This window comes from Macrotis lagotis, chromosome 1 (genome assembly GCF_037893015.1).
Source record: "Macrotis lagotis isolate mMagLag1 chromosome 1, bilby.v1.9.chrom.fasta, whole genome shotgun sequence".
NCBI classification, from domain to species: domain Eukaryota; kingdom Metazoa; phylum Chordata; class Mammalia; order Peramelemorphia; family Peramelidae; genus Macrotis; species Macrotis lagotis.
The window spans coordinates 208,821,462-208,828,431 of NC_133658.1; the positions used below are offsets into that span (position 1 = coordinate 208,821,462).

Consider the following 6,970-nt stretch of genomic DNA (forward strand, 5'->3'; position numbering starts at 1 on the left):
AGGGTGTCATGTAATCTGTTCTCAGTGATGGAAATGACTCCAAATAGTATGTATCTATCTACTTTAGATTGCTTACCTAATTCCTCTATAGTCTTTGCTTTAGCATGTCACTTTCCTGGGAGGCAGAGGCAGCTTTTGTATTGACCTGGGTCTGGCTGGGACCTGACTCTTTATGGCTATTCCTGTCAGAAAGTCTCATTGTACTCCTGGGGCTCTTCACATCCTCCCCTCTGTATGCGCATTTACTATTGTGTTTCTCTGATATTTCTTTAGGAAGAGAATATAGGACATTGCTTCTTCCCTACTGTTAGACGCTTTGAATTGAAGTTAAGAATATACTAAATGTTGCTTTTCTGACCCACAGGCATACATCTCTTGTCATACTCCAGTTTCCTCAGCCAATAGGTTACTCATCCATTATTCCATTTGAGCCTCATAATAGTCTTATTTCATAAATAATAGAGATATCATTATCCCTATTTTAAGGATGAAGGAACTTGGAGATGTTAGTATACTTGCAATTAGCAAGCCCAACCAACATGCTCTATCACAGATACATCCATCAGTTCAGAAAAGTATTATATATTTTTTTAAATTTACAGTTGAAATAAAAAGTGAAATTATTTCCTTACTTAAACCTGCATAGAAATTTTGTCTCCAGAATGCAATGTGGTAGATTTAAAAAATACAACAGAAGAGTACTTTATAGAATTGTGTTTTACTTGTGATTTATTTTCTATATGTAGAATTAATTAATATAATTCTCCCTTATGCTTTTAAAAATGACTAAGATATCCATCCATATATTTCAATGCTATTGAAATTAGAAATTTCAAGTTTCTTTTGATTTGCTCACATACTCACTGTTTTTGCATTTGGCTTAAATTTCTCCCTAAACTGCTTCTTTTCTTCCAGAATAATAATGTTATTTTTCTTATGGAGTGATCACAAGCCAAAGAGTACAGTGTTATGGCTTCCAAATAACTGAAGAAATAAAATACTTATTTACTGATCTTACAAAGATGAACAATGCAAAGACAGAAATACAGCAATGACATTATAGATGTGTTTCCCAGAACATATATATCCACGGTCAGTGGCAACAGACTTAAGATATACTATTGCAGTTCTGTGCAAATTAATTTTATTTTGCAAGGCATACAACTGTAAAGAAATGATGAAAGTAAAGAGTCTGAAGAAATGTCTTCAAATCAGCTTCCCACTTATGTGACCTTGAGTAAATCACTTTGCCACTCTGGGTCTCAGTTTCTTAATCTTTAAAAATGAATATACTAGACTAGATGGCCTCATAGATCTTTCCAACTATGGTTCTATGGTTCTGTAATCCTTATTGCATAATTTATGAGTAATTCTGCACACTAGTTTCTGAGATTTTAGAAGAGAAAATATTTCATTTCCTGATTTTTTAAAAATTATTGTGAGAATCAAGTAACAGTGTTTCTAAAGTGTGACCCAAATTTTAAAGTTTTTCAGTTTGAATTTGCACTAAGATTTTTGGGACACTGTGGAAATATTAGCTATTGGCACCTTTCCATGATTAGCTTAATTAATCAATACATATTTATGATGTGCTAGGTACTTTATGAACTGCAGGGCTTACAAAAAGAGACAAAAGACTGTCCTTGCCTTTCAAAGGCTTACAATCTATGGAGGAATTAACAATTGTATAGAAAGCCCTTTATAGTTACTAAATATTTTATGAATCAGAAGACATAGGTTTGCTATTTATTACCTATATGACTTCTGGTTGAGTAACTTCACTCCTTTGATCTTCAGTTTCCTCATGTGTAAAATGAAATTGGAGTTGGGGGAATATACTACCTTTGATCCAATCATTTTTTCCAGATGCTTTATCAGAGCAAAACTTCTCTTTGGATATTGTATTATTATAGAATAATATAATGTCTAGTAAGCAGTAGGCATATAACAAATATTTGTGTTTGATTCATTAGTGTCCTAAAGAGGATTTATGGGAAGACATGGAAATGAGTTGAAAAGAGTAGAAGAAATAAATGTTGTATTCTGCACTACACCCACATTGATGAGATCAGAGATCCATTGGAATATTAGCAATTCCTTAAACCACTGGGTTAAGCACAGGAGGGGATACAAATATGAATATAAATTAATCTTTGCATTAAGGAGCCAAACTGCCAAGATCACAGGCTTACTGTATCATAACTTTTAGAGCTTTAAGATATCTTATGAGTCACTGAAGTTTGTTGATGCTGTGCTATTATATTATAAATTATAAATATTATAAATAAATTATTATTATAAATAAATAAAATCAATTCTTATAGGATTCTATATCAATGGAACCTTAGTATATAGAAATACAGGATTCTCAGAAATTGAAGTCCTTTTACTGCTGCTTCATCATTAAATAGCTACTTAATGAATGGTAAATACAACTACAGTAAACCTTGATTAACTGGATGCTTAGGGAGTTGGGGAATGGGGTGTTGTGGTTAATTGAATTTTCAAGTCAATGCAGGCTTCAACTCTTCTTGTTGAAACTTAAACTTTCCTAGACTGGGAATTAGAGTAGGGAAGTGATCAACTATGAATTTCATAGTACTATGTTCTTCTCATATATACTTATATTTAAATGTAAATTCATTTTAATTCCATACATGTGATTTCTCCTACTAGTCTGTAAGCTCTTGAAGGTCAGGGTACTTGCCTCATTTAACCTCACATACCCCCACTACATGTAACTAAATTCTGATTGAAATTTGATTGTTCTTATACTTCAATGTATTTGGCATTTAAGGATTTTTGCAATCTGTCACTGCTTATCATTTTCATTCTTTTTTTCTCTTCAAGCACTTTACACTGTTATTTAATTGGTTGAGTATGTGCCCGTAACACTTTCTGAGTTTTTCTTCCTTCATGCCCTTTCTCTCTCTATGTAACATACAGTTGGGATATTTTCCATCTCTTTTTTATTCTCATATCAAGCCTATCTCAAATGTCTCTCTCTTCAGGGAATCTTCCAGGATCACATTTAAAAAAATTTTTTTTTGCAAGGCAATGGGGTTAAGTGGCTTGCCCAAAGCCACACAGCTAGGTAATTATTAAATGTCTGAGGCCAGATTTGAACTCAGGTACTCCTGACTCTAGGGGGGGGTGCTCTATGCACTGTGCCACCTAATCACCCCTCAGGATCACTTTTGATGATAACTTTTACCATGCAACTCACGTAGAATTTTATTTTGTAAATTTCTCACATGCATGAAATATTATGTTATAATATTAGATAATAGGCCTTGCTTCAGCAACACATACACTAAAATTGGGAGGATACAGAGATTAGCATGGCTCCTATGCAAGAATTACAAGCAAATTCGTTAACCATTCCTTATTTTTGTGGAATCCAATATTATAAAATAACATATGATGAGTTATATAATGTTTTGTGAGAATGTCTTATTGCCTACCTTGACTTTAGTACTATCAGTAAAGAAGGATGGAAAGAAGAAACAAAAGAAAGAGGGAAAGAATGGAGAAAAGAATGGAGAGGGAAAGGGAGAAAGGGAGAATAACATTAAGACACCTCTAATGGGTTATGTGCTCTTTACTTTTTTCCCACATTTTTTCTTCTACATAAAGATAATTCAATACATTTTTTTGTATACTGGGAGTAGGATCTGGATTTTAATCCTATATCTGGTTCAATGACTTGGACAAGATATTTCCCAAATATGGCCTCCCTTTCCTTATATATTAAATGAAGGCACTGGAATAAATGGCAGGAAGGCCCTTTTTACTTATAAGCAGCTAATTTGTGGTAGTATGGTTTGATTGAGGGTATGACTGATTTTGAAGTAAGGAAAATCTGCTTCTCATAATTACTGGTTGTATGTTTATGGGCAAGTTATTAAATTCCTTTAGACCTCAGTCTCCTCCTCTATAAAAATAGGAATACTAGTACCTACTTCATGGGATTATTATGAGATTCAATTGAGATAATGCATATAAGAGCTTTGCAAACATTAAAGTACTATATAAATTATTCTACCTCCAACTGATACTTTTCTTTTTTGCTCAAGTTAACCTGCTTTACTGCAATTAAACAGTAACAGTTCTCCTATATTTTGTAATCCAGTCAGACTAAATCTGGAATGTTCCAGACTTTTTTTGTGAATAAATGAGGAACATTTTAATGTAACATATCTTAGGCAGAACTAGAATTGGGGACCTTACTGGGGCAACTGGTTTGAATGACAAATAATCATCTTCAAACTGTAGTTCTCCTTTCTCTTCCCTCTGGTGACATTTATGGATTTTAAAATAAATGAAAATATGTTTTAAAAAAGTACCCCTTGCTTACTGATGATGGTAGTTTTTGAACCCGTGTCACTTTTTATAAATGAATTTTTTCTCATTGTCTAAGTGAATGTGGTCATGGAGAACATGTATGTGTATTTTAAGGAGATAACCCTAAAGGTTACATAGTCTATTTATATTCTCAATATGGACTATACATTATTTGTTTATGAGTGTGTGTGTGTGTGTGTGTGTGTGTGTGTGTGTGTGTGTGCATGTATAAAAGCTACCAATTCTAGTAGAATTTAGGGACTCATACTGTTTTCTCCATCATCATCATCATCATCATCATCTGTTCCTTTTTCTCTTCCTCCTCCTCCATCTTTAATTATTTATTTTTTTAAGAAGTTAGGATAATTTATTTTTTGTCCTGTGAGCTTTTCATATTTGATTTCTTGAATGATAGTTCTGAAGAGTTGCTATTGCTGTTGTTTCTGTTATTTGTCCTTAGTGCTCAAAGATAGCCACGGCACTAGGGAGGTTATGCCATGATATATGTTAGTGAATTGGACTTAAGTGAGGGATGACTGTGCAAAGTCACCAGTCTCACTTTCTTCTCTGGAACTATCTGGGTTCAGTGGTAAGACATTGATCAGGACAACTAAGATGACCTTTGATGAAGCGGGAGACCTTGGACTTTTTAAGTTGTCTTTCCCAGATTTCAATTTGTCTGAGACAAGGTCATTCAGTGATTAAGGTCAGGAAAGAAATGCAACAAAGAATGAACAAAGAAAATCAGCCTAGAAGGGGAAAAGCCTCAGAGTTTCTGATCAGAATAGATATAATTGCTATTTATACTCACTTTGAGCTGTCCAAACCCAAAAAGTCACAAACATGAGTTAATCTGGAATAGAAAGGACATAAGTAATCTAGAGCACTTTCAAGAGAAAGAAACCCAAATGATGGTTGGACTAGAGAACATGCCAAGAAATGATTGCTTCAAGGAATCAAGGATGATGAACAGGACTTGAAGGGCAGAGTGAGAAGGGAAAATGATAAAAATATTTCAAGAATCTGAAGAATTATGCAGATGAGCCATTAGCTTTCTTTTATTTCACCCCAGAGGGTAAAATGTGATAGGGAGCTTTAGGCTTAATTAAAACAATGACAATATCAACAACATAATAAATAGAGCTGTCTTAAAGAAGATTGTGCTGCTTCCAGAGGCAGTGGGTTTACCATTTTACAGATCTTCAAGTAATGATTGGATGACTCCTTATAGAATGATTTCTTGATCACAAATAGGTTAAACAAGATTGCTTCAAAGGTCCTTCCTTTCAATTGCAAGTTTCTCTTATTATGTTATTCAATAAACCAGAACAAAGCTTAGTAAGGGATAGAATTCAAGATTGATTGGAATCAGAGCAGTTAATACTGTAAGATGTCAAAGTGTAGTATAGTGGAAAAGAGTGATAGATCTGGTTCAAATTAAGGTTCAATTACCTATTTCCTGCAATACCTTAAGACAGAGACTTAACCTCTCTAGGCCTCAGTTTTCTCATCATTAAAATGGATGCAGGTTATTAGACCAGATGACCTCTAAGGTTCTGTCCAACTCTAAATCTATGATTCTAAAATAGAACTTGATGGAAAGAAATATTTGAAAAAAATAAGGAATTATTGTGGTGCTCAGTTGTGCACAACTCTTTATGACCCATTTGGGATTTTCTTGGCAAAGATACTGGAGTAGTTTAGCACTTCCTTCTCTATCTCATTTTTTTCTATGAGGAAATTGAGCAAACAGGGTTAAAGGCATTGACCATGGTCTCATGACTAAGGCACGATTTGAATTCAGGTATTCCTGATTCCAGGCCCAGTGCTCTATCCATTGTACCACCTAGCTGAAAAGTATCTGGCTACAAATCCTTTAAAAAATTAAGTTAAGCATTTCTTTGGATTTACTTTCTTTGGGATACTACATTTTTCAAAGACCATTTTTTTCCCTAAGTAAAGCTATACTTTTTTTCTTTCCTTTAAAAAAATCTGAATTCTGTAGGATAATGATATCTCTTTGAACACACCCAGACTTATAATGACTATGAGGTTTTCTTTTATTGTGACCAATGATGGAGGTCCCAGATGGAGCAGCATCTTCCACATAACTTATCATTGTTTAGAAAAGACTGAATCGATTTTTTCCTAACATTGTTTCATGAAATATTTTGCAAATAGATTCCAATTGAAAAGTATCTCCAAGTCAATGAATCATGTATTTATTAATACCTGAAAGCCTAGAGAGCACCTAGTTTGTCCCTAATTGTATAGAAAAAGAAAAATAATCCAAGAGAGGTTTAATGATTTGCCCAAGAACACAAAGCTAGTAAATGGCAGAGCTAATGTTTGAAGCCAGATTAACTGATTCAAAAGGGATTGCTTTTCCCCTCTAGATAATATTTCCTTTTCATCTGAAGAGATTTATCTTCTAAGTATCTTATACTATATGTATATATATGCATGTGAATATATATTTGTTTGTATATGTTTATTATATATACATGCCTATATGTATATACATATATACTATAAAATGAATTTTTTGTTGCTCAGTTGTTTTAATCATATTTGATTCTTCATGACTACATTTGGGACTTCCTTGGCAAACAGAATAGTCTGTTTT

General features: G+C 33.5%; 1 pseudogene; it reads left to right on the forward strand.

The window, feature by feature from the left end:
* The first annotated feature begins 3,293 nt into the window (after window positions 1–3,293).
* LOC141510617 (U6 spliceosomal RNA) lies at window positions 3,294–3,393 on the forward strand (annotated as a pseudogene).
* Window positions 3,394–6,970: the final 3,577 nt, after the last annotated feature.